The sequence below is a fragment of the Ictidomys tridecemlineatus genome, chromosome 6 (assembly GCF_052094955.1).
Source record: "Ictidomys tridecemlineatus isolate mIctTri1 chromosome 6, mIctTri1.hap1, whole genome shotgun sequence".
NCBI classification, from domain to species: domain Eukaryota; kingdom Metazoa; phylum Chordata; class Mammalia; order Rodentia; family Sciuridae; genus Ictidomys; species Ictidomys tridecemlineatus.
The window spans coordinates 5,549,849-5,563,290 of NC_135482.1; the positions used below are offsets into that span (position 1 = coordinate 5,549,849).

Genomic DNA, 13,442 nt, shown 5'->3' on the forward strand with positions numbered 1-13,442 from the left:
AGCTGTGTTTTGGAGACAGAATACGACCCAGAACATGGGTGTATTGGGGTTTGTTATATTAATCTCTACTGTGTTTGAAATTTTCCATAATAAAATGATAAATAACAAAACAAAAAACTCCTATATTCCCTGTCCCCTTTTAGCTTTGTATCAAGGTTATTCAGGGCTGAGGCCATAGCTCAGTTGGTAGAGTGCTTGCCTTGCATGCACAAGGCCCTGGGTTCAATCCCAGCCCCCCCCAAAAAATGATTATTCAAGGGCTTGACTCCTCCGCCCTGTGTTGGCCTGAGCTCAGGTTCATTGTCCCCAGCAACTCCTCATTTCCTCCCTCAGAAGCCACAGGGAGTAACAAACCCCAGTGTGTCCTAGGCCGCTCATGTTGTGTGACGCGGTCTGCACTGAGAGACTATGGATAGGGGAGAACAGAAGGGTCCACAGGACAGACGGGCTGCTCCCAAGCTCCTGGGCTCAAGTGATCCTCAGGCCCCGGCCTCCTGAGTGCCTGGGGAGATGGGACAGGGCTACCATGTCTGGCTCTGTGATCAATCGTTTTTTAATGAAAAAAAAAAAATCAATGATCAACTGAATTTTAAAAGTGATACTAGGTTTTCTGGGTGTGGCCAGGCCTGTGATCCCAGCAACTCAGGAGGCTGAGGGAGGAGGACTACAAGTTTGAGGCCAGCCTGGGCAATTTAGCAAAGTCCTATCTCAAAATTAAAAATAAAATGGGCTGGGGATGTAGCTCAGTGGTAAAGTGTCCCTGGGTTCAATCCCAACTATCCAAAGTGAAAGATAAAAAAATTTTAAAAAATCACAGGCTCAAATTCTCCAGAAGGTTTTTTTCACCTCCAGCTCCTGCACCCACATCCCCCTTGTCCCCAAGGCCACCCTTCACTCTCAGCAGAAGATGTTGCCTCCAGGGCTAATGGAGGGAGACCTACCTGCTGCCTGGCTCCACTCCCCTCTCCACCCTCCCCCAGTCTCAGGAAGACCCTCAGCTTCCTACTGCGCCCAGCCGGGCCCCGCCCCCTCAGCCCCTCCCTCGGCTCTCTCTGCTCTTTTCCCTCCAACACGGGGCGGGGGTGGGGGCGGCCTGCTCTGGTGGCTCAGAAGACCCCTCCCGTGGCCATGGGTGATTGGACGGCCCGCTGCACCCTTGCACCACAGGATCCCCTCCTTCCAGGACCAAGCCCTTGTTCCCCAGCTTTCAGGAAGGTCACCAGCTATGGTGGCCCTGGCTATGAGAGCTGCCTTGACAGGGACACCCTGTGTCCATGTCTCGTCAATTCAGAGGACCAGTTCAGCTTCCCACTTTCCCATGGGCCTCCCCTGCCCTGGCTGCCCCTCTCTCCCCACAGGGGCAGCCCGCAGGGTGCCCCTGACCCCCACCGCAGAGGAGCTGACTGATGGCGGCTTGGCCGTTCACTGGGTCCACAGACTGGGATGGCCAACCAGCCGGACAGCAGTCAAGACCCCGCCCCACGGAGCTTGCCACAGTGACGGGAGACGGACAAACAGAACGGGCCAGAGCGCTCAGGAGCACTGGTGTGGCGCTCAGTCCTGTGGATAGAGTGCGGGTTGCCGTGCACCGTTTCCTGGAGTCAGGAAAGGTCTCAAGGGGTGACACTTGCATTTGAGAGAGGACCTGAAGGACACCAGGAAAGGATCAGGGATCTGCAGGCAGGATGTCCAGGCCAGAGGTGTGGGCACAAGGTGGCCAGGATGGTGGAGCAGGGCCGTGGGAGGTGGTGGGAGACCGTCAGGGCCACTGTGCCCAGTTAGCACAGCCCATGAAGGGACTCCTGGGCCTGAGATCGAAGCCCTTGGAGGAATTTGACAGAACAATCGGTCTGAACCTGCTGTTCGAACTGCAATCCCTGATTGCCAAGAAGGAACGGGGCGCGGAGGAGCAAGGCCAGGCAGGGTGGGACCAGGGTGGCAGGAGCCGAGGGGCGAGGGCTGGGGCTGCCGAGTGCGTGTGCGAGGGGCTGGAGGTGCGCTGCAGTCGTGGGCGGAGCTACTGAGTTCCCAGGAGCAGTGGGCGCGGCCAGTTTGGGCTGATTGACAGCTGGTTTATTTTGGTTTTGCTTTATTTTTGCAACTCTAGGGAGCGAGCCCAAGGCCTCCTGAGTGCTAAGCTAGAGCCTCACCATTGAGCTCCACGCCCAGCCCTGGGGCCAAGCACTGGCCTCGCCTTCCCTGAGGACACACTGAGACTAAGCGCTTTGCGGGTCTGGGACCACGCATCCTGCCTCCCAGCGCGTTTGCGCAATCTCCGCTTCAACGTGCCGTGTGTGGTATTAACTGTACAGTTTAACTCTTCGGAGGAAATTTATTCCACATCTGGAGCCTCACACGTCTGCTAAAAGAATATTACTTTGGCCCCGCGCGGTGGCCCTCGCCTATTATCCCGGCAGCTCCGGAGGCTGAGGTAGGAGGATCATGAATACAAAGCCAGCCTCACTAATTTAGTGAGGCCCTAAGCAATTCAGTGAGACCCGTCTCTAAAGAAAATACAAAATAGGTCTGGAGATGTGGCTCAGTAGTCGAGCGCCCCTGAGTTCAATCCCTGGGACCAAAAAAAGAAAAAATATCTATATATGTATCTCCTTGCTTCTGCAGGCTCCCACTGTGCGGCTCCGGCCTTCACAGCGGCTTCTTCTGAACCTCCTCACCTGGCTTTGATGAGCCCCAGGGGCTGGCCCAGCTCTTACCGCTGTCTCCAAGTCCCACCTCATCATGCCCACACGCATGTGCACGCTCTGCAGGAGACCCACACGGGCCAAGCCACTCGTGACTTCCGTCCCTGTCTGGCTCCCCCACCCTCCGCCAATCTATGAATGAGCTCTCATTAATGCCACCTGTGCCCTGAGGTGCCATCTTCAAACTTAGAACCACAGTGATGGGGGGCCCAGATTCTTCCTGGAAGGTCGCTCCATTTCCAATATTTGACAGCAGCTCTGTCCAATAGAAACGTAATGCAAGCTGCACGTGTAATTAAAATTATTCTAGGAACCTATTTGAAAAACTAAAAAGGAAACATTTATTTTACCCAATCTATCCAACATAATATCTTTTCAACATGCAATCATGAAAAGTACTGAGACGTTTTATATTCTCTTTTCATTTTATATCAAGCCTTCAAAATCTGGGGCTTTGCCCATCCCCCCAGCACACCTCCACCCAGACCAGCTGCACTCCAAGCTCCATAGCCATGGGTGCTAGCTGCGACGGTGTGGGACAGCGCGTGCTAGGTACTTGGTGCTCCCATCTGGCCCTCAGATGAGCAGCTTCTGTCTCACCTGGAAGCTTGTTAGAAATGCAAAGCCAAAGCTGGGTGTGGTGGTGCAAATCTGTAATCCCAGCAATTTGGGAGGCTGAGGCAGGAGGATCACAAGTTCAAGGCCAGCCTCAGCAACTTAGTGAGGTCCTCAGTAACTTAGTGAGGTCCTCAGTGTTGTGGTTTGGATGTGAGGTGTCCCCCAAAAGCTCACAGGTAAGACAATGCAAGAAAGTTCTGGGAATCTTAACCTAATCAGTGAATTGATCCCTGTTGGGATGAACTGATTGGTAACTAGAGGCAGGTGGGGTGTGGCTTTGGGTTATATATTTTGTGTCTGGAGGGTGGACTCTTTCTGCTTTCCTCCACCACCCTCTTCCTCCATGATACAAGGCTACACCTTGGGCCCCAAGGAATGGAGCCGGCCTTCTGTGGACTGAGACTTCTGAAACCGTGAGCCCTCAAATAAACTTTTCCTCCTTTAAAACTTGTTCTGGGTGGGGGTAGGAAGGAGAGTAGAATGCATCATTACCCTATGTACCTATACAACTGTACGATTGGTGGGATTCTACATCATGTGCAGCCAGAAGAATGAGAAATTATTCTCCATTATATATGATACAGCAAAGTGCATTCTGTATAAAGTACAACTAATTAGAACAAATTTTAAAAATTAAAAAAAAAAATTGTTCTGGTAAGATCTTCTAGCCATAGCAGAGGAAAAGGCTGAGACCCTATCTCAGAATATAAAAAGGGCTGGGGATGTGGCTCAGGGGCTAAGCAACCTGGGTTCAATTTCTGGTACCAAAAAAAAACAAACCAAAAAACCAAAAAACAAATCCAAGAGCCACTCCATCAGAGTCTGCCCTGACAGGAGGCTCCGGTGATTTGCCTGGGTGTTGAAATTTGAGAGGCCCTGGTGACCATTGTTTTGGTTTCTTCTTTTGTTTTGCTTTGTTTTGAGTTGGGGGTCTCACGGTTGCCCCCGGCTTGTCTCAAACTCCTCCACCTAAGTGACCCTCCCGCCTCTGCCTCCCGAGGAGCTGGGACTGCAGGCCTGTACACCATACCTGACTTTGGTTCGTTCTTAAAGATTTACTTATTGGTGCACACCTGTAATCCCAGCTACCTGGGAGGCTGAGGAAGGAGAGTTCCAAGGTAGAGGCCCGTCTAGGTAATTTAGCGAGACTCTGTCTTAAATAAAAAGGTCTGAGGAGGTGGCTCAGGGGTGGAGTGCTTCCCCAGCGGGAGCCGGGCCCCGAATTCAGTCCCCGGTACTGGAAGGAAAAAAAAAAAATAGCTTGCTTGCATTTTCAGACTCCACATCATTATTCTGGCTCCAAAAGCGTAGTCAACTTCCCCTATAATGGTTTCTGTATTAGTCAGGGTCCTCCAGGGACACGGAATCAATAGGAGGGAGATAGATACACGGAGATGAGTGATGAGGGGCTGGCTCATGCTGTTAGGAGACCCAGGAGCCCAGGATCTGCTGTCTGCAAGCTGAGGCCTGGGAGGGCCAGCGGCGTGAATTCCACTCCAAACCCCAAGGCCTCAGGAGCAGGGAGCCAGAGTGTGAGTCCCAGTGCAGCTGGACGCCCTGAGAACCAGGAGGGCTAGGTGGCCTTCCACTCCAGCAGAGGGAGCCCGCCGCCGCCGCCTGCACCCAGCTTCCATGGGGCCCACCCATGGGTGGGGTGCTCTGCCACACTCGGGCTACCCTCTCACATGCTGCTCCTTCCCCGAACACCCTTCCAGATACTCCCAGAAATAATACTTTAGCAGATCCCTGGGCGTCCCTCAGCCAGTCAAGGTGGCCCAGCCACGTGACCGTCCCAGTCCCCATCTCTGTGTTTAGGAAGGGGGCAGCCTCCGTCTCTGCAGGGTTGGTCTTCCCTCCGGTTCTTGGTCCCACGATCCTGCCTCCTCTGAGGCCCTCTATGTCCGTCCCCCTCTTTCCATCATTACCTCAGGTGACCTACATCTTATAAACAGACGAAGCCACTTACTTTGTCCCCCTTCTTCCCAGGCCATTACGTGTTCTTTCTCTTTGAGCCTCAAATGGTTCACCGTGATCCAAACTTGATGAATTCTCACTGCTCACTCACTGCTCGGCCCGCTGAGCTGCAGCGTCCACCTCCGTCCTTACAATTACATGCAGCAGGGTGACAGAGGACCTCGCACAAGGCTCCTTCCAATCTCCATCCCACTTAACGAACTTGATGTGTAGAATTCCTGGGTATTGCTCAGTATCTTTAGTGATCTTCAGGAAGCCTCTCTTGCCTGGCCCCCAACCTGCCTCTCCAGCTCCTCCTTCAAAAGGAATCAAGCCCTTTGTCTTAGCTGAAGGCAGCACATGGCACATGCCTGTGAATGCAGTGACTCAGGAGGCTGAGGCAGGAGGATTGCAAGTTCGAGGCCAGCCTCAGCAACTTAGTGAGGCCTTAACCATTATCAAATATATGATGTGAAAATATTTTCTCCCTTTCATTCAACTTTCTTGATGGTATCTTGATGTGCAAAAGTTCTTAACTCTAACAAAGTCTAACGTGTCAGTCTTTTTCCTTTATCGCCTATGCTGTTGGTGTCATGTCCATAACATCGTCACCAAATTCAGTGCCACAAGATTTTTCCCAGTGCTTTCTTGTAACAGCTTTAGTTTTGGCTTTTGTGGTGTGTGTGTGTGTGTGTGTGTGTGTGTGTGTTGCTGGAATCCAGCCCAGGGCCTCACGCCTGCGAGGCAAGCACTTTATCACCAAGCTACATCAGCCCCACTTTTATCTCTAAGTTTGAGTCTTTGATCCACCCAGGCCTCTGTAACCACTGCCTCCTGCGTAATTTTTCCTGAATATTTCAAAAGGTGCCTGAAGGGTAACGCGTCCATGATTAAATTGGATACTTTCCCAGGGGCTCTTCTTTATTTTCTAGTCTCAAGTAACATTTCACCATCTTCCAGGTTCAAGCAAAAAAAATGGTCGGTCACCCTCAACCCTCAGGGACCAGGTCTTGAGGTGTCTCCTGTTACGGTTTAGATATTAGGTGTCCTCCCAAAGCTCACGTGGGACAATGCAAGAAGGTTTAGAGGAGAAATGATCTGGGTGTGAGAGTCTTATCCCAATTAGTGCATGGATCCCCTGACAGAAGTCACAGAGGTAACCAAGGGGGCAGGGTGCGGCTGGAGGAGGTGGGCGCTGGGGGCACCTTTGGGGTCTATATCTGTCTCTCTGCTTCCCGACATCATGTGAGCCATTTCCCGCCACCACACTCTTCCACCATGAAGTTCTGCGTCACCTCAGGCCCCAAGGAATGGGGCCAGCCTCCTATGGACTGAGACCTCTGAAACCGTGAGCCCTCAAATAAACTCTTCCTCCTTAAAATTGTTTCTTTCAGGTCTTTTAGTCACAACAGCGAAAAAGCTGACGCATCTCCCAGCCCTGCTCTGCCCTCCGCCGTCTCTGCTCTGTCACCCAGGCTGCCCGGACCCTGGTCAGGTTATGGGAACGCTCCTTGCTCCCCACTCCAGCCCATTTCCCACCCCAGTGAGCCCCAAATACCAGCTCCTGGCCAAAGAAGACCACACAGGAAGATTTCTCAAAAAGTTGGAATTGATTCCATTTCAAGGAAGTTTGTTAGGATAACCATAGCTTCCCGACATTAAAACGTCCTCCCTTAGCAAGAGTGTCAGATGGATCGTTCTAGGACTATAGGCAAAGATTTAAGTTATGTTTTCATTGAAGTAGAACATAACACAGAAAAGTGAACCTCCTCACCAACGTATAGCTGGGTGGATTTTCACAGACCAAACACACACTGTGCCCAGCACCTCGACGAAGGAGCAGTCCCAGCACCCCACAGCTTCTGGCTCACCCAGCACCCTCCATACCCGGGTTCCTCTTAGTCACCACGAGGACAAGTTGTTGACTGAAGCCGGGAGACTTCTAGGTGCCGCTCTGAGGTCTTACGGGATGTGGTGGTGGGCCATCTGCTGACCCTGATGCCCCTGCAAATCTTGACAACATCTTTGTCACCTCTGTCTTGATGTCTTCAGTCTTGGGGGACGGAAGAGATTGGGTAAACCTAGGGGTAATCAATCTCGAGTTACCTTAAATTATAACAGGGACTTATAAAGGCTGCCTTTGCTGAACGCAGCGACGCTCAGGCCTGCAGGTCCCTGACGGGTAATTAAAAGTAAAACCGGATTTTCTGCTGCTGTCACCATAGTGGCAGGTGGGGACTGTTCGTGTTCCAGCTCTTCTGGCTCCGCAGCGGGCAATGCCTGCTAGCAGATCAGCAGGGATTTCTTCTCAGGGTCTGGTCTTGTGTTCTCGAAGAATGAAATTCACGGTCGATAAGGCCGAGTGTGAGAGAGTAAGAGTTTTTGGAGAGAGAAGGAAAGCGCTCTCGCTGAGCAAGAGGGGGCCCCATAGAGGGTGGCAGAGGACGGGTTTGGGCCTAGGGGTATTGATCTGCATGGCTCGGGGTGCTGCCTGACTTATATGGTAATCTGGTGTCTGGAGGTGACTTGTTCATTGGTTGGGTCGTGATATTCTGCTTATCTGTGTTCTTTTAGCCACTGAGTTTGAAATTATCTGCAGCTCCCCGCAGGCCCATCCCACCTTGCTTTCTTTCTCACTTCTCTGGGCCACCGGGAAGTCACTAGGGGAGTAGGCTGCCCCCACCCCCGAATTACGCCCTTGGTTGGGGGTTGGAAGGTTTCTATGGAACCACCCATTTTTAGGCAGCAGTCTGCACTTTCTACCAACTTTCCCCCCCTCTTGGGGGCCTGCCTACCTGGTTTTACTGGGTAACTCTTCCAGCTATTCAAGAGCAGGATGAAGCTTGGCATCTCTGCCTTCATCTCCTTCATTACCTTAAACTTCGGGTCACGTTCCGGCTCACCTTGGCAGGTAGACATGTTAATCATTTAAGGAACGTTCATCTAAAAACTAGCAGTCCGAGGTTCATTAGCCCTGATAACTAACCTCTTTTGTCTCCTTTCAAGACTGAGACAAGATTTGCAGGGCCACTGACTGTCAGCTTTTACAGCGTCCTGTTAAGACCCCTAGAGTGGCACCTACGAGTCTCCAGTCATTGCCTACAGCTTCCAGGAACAGCAGAGCCTGGCGGACAGAGCACCCATCGCGAGACTGCCCCCCCAACAGGAGCAATCACCTATGGGAACTGACTTGTGCCCTTCCAGGATCACAGGTTGGATAAACATCTTGAGCAATAAGTGGACACTGTCCCCTCAAGAGCTCCCTTGCAGAATCAGCTGAGAGAGTGAGCATCCAGACCGCAGCTCGACCAAGACTGCGTAACTCTGCAGACCTCTCACCCTAAGGCTCCCAGGTAAACCACAGACCTGTCACCGGTGACTCTGCCCTCCAGTGGGCCATCCCGATTAGACTTTCCTTTCCTGCTTTTCACCATTACCTTTTCTGTTTGGCTTTTGGGGTGAGTGGCCAGACCTGGCTTATCTTAATGCCCAAAGGAAGGCCTCCAGCCTTGGGCTCTAGGGGAAAGAGATGATTAACGAGGTTACGTTCACAGTAGAGCAGAAACCTGACTCAAAGGTGAAGGTACAGATGGCTTAGCTGAGTGGCCTCCAAAACCAGTGATTATTAAAGTCAGCTAAGAGCAGGTGAAGCTAGAGGGCTGACGTAAGTCTTCCCTTGGTACATCACCACTAACCTGAATCTAATAGCATAAATTAGTTTCGTCTGTTTTTCTATAAGCAGATTCATACAGTGGAATATCACTGAACCGGGCCTGCTTTGCCAGTGCAATATGCCAAGCAGTGACGTCTTACACAAGTCTGGGATCCGCCTCACGGTCAACAGGGCTTAGGATTGTCGTGGGATAAGGAAGCAGGTGGCCTAAGGCATGGGGAAAGGCAATCTGCGGTCCACACATGCGTAGTCAAACATCACGGCTCTCATAAGACGGCATTCAGAAAACGTGGCCTTAGCCTGATCTGGGGTGGGGTTTTGAACTTCTGGTGAGGAAAGGTCACCCAGGTGATATTCGTACAGACTCAAGCAAAGGGGACAGTGACTTCGATCAGTTTGAAAGACAAAGGCTGCCTCTCAGTTCCTGAAGCTCGCCTTAGGCCACCATCACATTCTGACCCATAAGTCGGGGGTGTTATCTACAGCAAAGCCAGGGGGAGTCCAGGAATCTGCTCAGCTCTGTGACCTCTCAACTTAGTGACACAGAAGTCAGCTAAGAGCAAGCGAGGCCCGGGACCGGATCAGGCTCTGCTGGGTTCCTCTGCCCGCTGTGCTGGCGAGGCCCACGCTCATGCACGGGTGGTGTTGGGGTAGCTCCTGTCCGCTCCCACGGTGCTCCACGGTACGAATGCACCACGCTTCACTTATCCATCCCATGGTGAGTGGGCGTAAGAGGTTCATATGGATAATACAACTTGGAACCTGTATTATAATAAGAAAATATATATGGTTTTTGTCTCCAGTTCCTGGCCCAGATCTCCTAAAGAGTGAATTTCCTGAGTGTTGGGAGTATCTTCTGAAATAGGTTCGGATCACTCCTGAGTTCATGCTAATGAGCAGCTTAGTGAGGGGCCCCCTAGATAGGTCTTTCTGGGGACCAGCCCCATTCCTGAGGCCATCAATGAGTGGGATGGAACTCTCAGTCTCACCCACCAACCTCCAGAAAGGGGGACCAGAGGTCAGGTGTCTCCAAACTCTCAAACAATGAGATCTGATGAGCTTCCCCACCGGTGAGCACCAGCAGGTGCCTGGAGGGCAAGAAAGCGCCCATCCCCCACACCTAGCCAGAGCTCCCCGCATCCCCCACCTTCCATCTGCCTGTTCCTGAGTTGCATCCTTTAACATAAACTAGTCGATGCAAGGAAAGTGCTCCCCTGAGTTCAGGGAGCCATTCCAGCAAATTATCCAAGAGGCAGAGTGGCAGGGTGGTGACTGGCTGGGGGGGGGGCATGGGGGGTTACTAAGTAAAATATACCACATGCCAACATCAGGCCCATAGCAGGGATTTACAAAGGCTGCCTTTACTGAATGCAGTGACTCTGAGGCCTGCAGACGCCCAGGGGACAGCTGGAAGCAGGAGGAGGCCTGGCACCTCCCTGCCAGTTCTCATGGATCTCCTTATCACCTTAACCTTTGGGTCAGGTGCCTGTTAATCATTTAAGGAGTGTTCATCTAAAAACTGGTGACTCCAGGTTTATCAGCCCAAGATATGTTATTATTTGTACTGGGGATTAAACCCAGGGGTGTTTTGCCACCGAGCCACATCCTCAGCCCTTCTTGTTTTTTGAGACGGGGTCTTTCTAAGTTGCTTATGGCTTCACTGAGTTGCTGAGGCTGGCCTTGACTTGGCGACCCTCCTGCCTCAGTCTCCCAAGTTGTTAGGATTATAGATGTGTGCCCAGCTTATTAGCTCTGGATTGACCTAACCTATCTTGTCCCTGCTTCTGAAGCCAGATTTAAAGTTAGGTAGTCAGTGTAGTTAGATCGGGTCTAATACCGAGTGAAATCTAAAATGGAGGCCATGCTGGGAATGATTCAGGGAAACGCAGGACAACTCATGGAATGTTAATGAAGTCCAAAAAGGCCCTAGGCCAAAGTCCACCTCAAAGAAGTGTTAATGAACAGCCCCCAGCAAACTTGAAGGTGCTGACTCAGAAGTCCTTCCTGCCCAGATGACTTCTTTGGCCCACCTGTGTCCCACCCCTCGGGCCTTCCCACCTACATTCCATCACTGAAAGAACTATAAAAAGGGGAGACAACCGCACTTCCACGGATTCCACCTCTCGGGTCCCCCTCTTCCTCCAGGAGAAGTCTTTTCTGCTGTCCTTTAATAAACTTCTAATTTCTACTCTGACTTTGCCTCCGCGTGCTTCTTTGGTGTTATTCTTCAACATCGGGGAAGCAAGGACTCGTCACCAGCCAACAGCGGTAACACTTCAAGACTGAGATAAGATTTGCAGGGACACTGAACTGTCAGCTCTTGCAGCATTAGACCCCTGCAGTACTGCCTAAAGTCTCCCATTATTTTTTTCTACCTTATAAAATTTTTTATTTGTTTTAATTAGTTATCCGTGCCAGTAGAATGCATTTATGCACTTTAATAAATCATACATAAACGGGGTATAATTTCTCATCTGATTGTACGTTATAGGATCACATGGGTCATGCCCTCATAAGGTAATAATGTCTGATTGGTTCTACTATCCTTCCTCCCTTCACTCCCCTCTACCTAAAGTATCTCTATTCGTCCCTTATTGCACCTCTCCCCTTATTGTGAATTAGCATCCACCTCTCAGAGAAAACATTCAGCCTTTGGTTTGGGGGGACTGGCTTATTTCACTTAGCATAATGTTCTCCAACTCTATCCATTTACCAGCAAATGCCATATTTCATTCTTCTGTAAAGCTGAGTGGTATCCCATCTAACATATATACCACATTTTCTTTATCCATTCATCTATTGAAGGGCACCCAGGTTGGTTCCATAGTTTAGCTGTTGTGAATTGAGCTGCTATAAACATTGATGTGGCCGAGTCACTGTAGTATGCTGATTTTTAAGTCTTTGGGGTATAAACCTAGGAGTGGGATAACTGGGTCAAATGGTGGTTCTATTCCAAGTTTTCTAAGGAATCTCCATACTGCTTTCCATATTGGATTCACCCATTTGCAGTCCCACCAGCAATGTACGAGCGTGCCTTTTCCCCCACATCCTCACCAACACTTATTGTTGCCTGTATTCTTGATGATTGCCATCTGACGAGAGTGAGATGAAATCTTAGAATAGTTTTAATTTGCATTTCTCTAATTGCTAGAGATGTTGAACATTTTTCACATTGATTATATTTCTTCTGTGAAGTATCTGTTCAGTTCCTTAGCCCATTTATTGATTGGGTTATTTTGTTGTTGTTGTTGTTGTTATTGTTAAGGTTTTTTTTTCTTTTTTTTTAAAGTTCTTTACATACCCTAGAGATTAATACTTTATCTGAGGTGAATGTGGCAAATGTTTTCTCCCAATCTGTAGGCTTTCTCTTCATATTATTGTTTCTTTTTTTAATATTTATTTTTTAGTTGTAGTTGGACATAATTCCTCTATTTATTTATTATTTATTTTTATATGGTGCCGAGGATTGAACTCAGGGCTTCACACGTGCTAGGCAAGCACTCTACCACTGAGCCACAATCCCGGCCCTATTGACTGTTTCTTTTTTTTTTTTTTTTTAAATTTTTTTAATATTTATTTTTTAGTTTTTGGCAGACACAACATCTTTGTTTTGTATGTGGTGCTGAGGATCGAACCCAGGCCGCACGCATGCCAGGCGAGCGCACTACCACTTGAGCCACATCCCCATCCCTTGACTGTTTCTTTTGCTGAGAAGAAGCTTTTTAGTTTGAATCCATCTCATTTATTGATTCTTGTTTTTACTTTTTGTGCTTTAGGGGTCTTGTTAAGGAAGTCAGAGCTTAGGCTGATGTGGTGAAGATTTGGGCCTACTTTTTCTCCTATTAGACACAGGGTCTCTATTCTAGTGCCTAAGTCTTTGATCCACTTTGAGTTGAATTTCATGCAGGGTGAGAGACAGACGTTTAATTTCATTTTGTTACATGTGGCTTTCCACTTTTCCCAGCACCATTTGTTGAACAGGCGATCTTTTCTCCAGTGAATATTATTGGCACATCTGTTTAGTATGAGATTATGTATTGGTGTGGGTTTGTCTCCGTGTCTTCTATTCCGTACCCTTGGTCTACAAGCCAGTTTTGGTGCCAATACCATGCTGTTTTTGTCACTATGGCTCTGTAATATAGTTTAGGGCCTGGTATTGGGATGCCTCCTGCTTCACTTTTCTTGCTAAGGATGGCTCTGGCTATTCTGGGTCCCTTATTTTTCCAGATGAATTCATTATATTGCCCTTTCTAGTTCCCTTTTAGGAGCACAGGTCCAATAGATAAACATCCTGAGCAACAAGTAGAAATTGACCCCTCACATGATAAAGGACTTATCCAGAGCAAATGGAAGAACCCAAACTGAGAAGGATCAACCAAACTGAAGGCTGACCAAGACTAAGTGTGTGTGTGTGTGTGTGTGTGTGTGTGTGTGTGTGTGTGTGTATTCGTGTGTTCACAGGAGATTGAATCCAGGGGTGCTCTAATACTGAGCTA

General features: G+C 49.6%; 1 long non-coding RNA gene across 2 annotated transcripts; it reads right to left on the reverse strand.

Moving 5' to 3' along the window:
* Positions 1–6,864: 6,864 nt before the first annotated feature.
* LOC144378482 (uncharacterized) lies at positions 6,865–9,389 on the reverse strand. 2 transcript variants are annotated; one of them, XR_013440191.1, is made up of 2 exons: positions 8,640–9,389; positions 6,865–7,354 (listed from the first exon to the last, which is right to left on the reverse strand). It is a non-coding gene; the product is annotated as an uncharacterized LOC144378482 (long non-coding RNA). The 2 variants fall into 2 exon arrangements; XR_013440193.1 differs by having other exon boundaries at positions 8,069–9,389.
* Between the last annotated feature and the right edge of the window lie 4,053 nt (positions 9,390–13,442).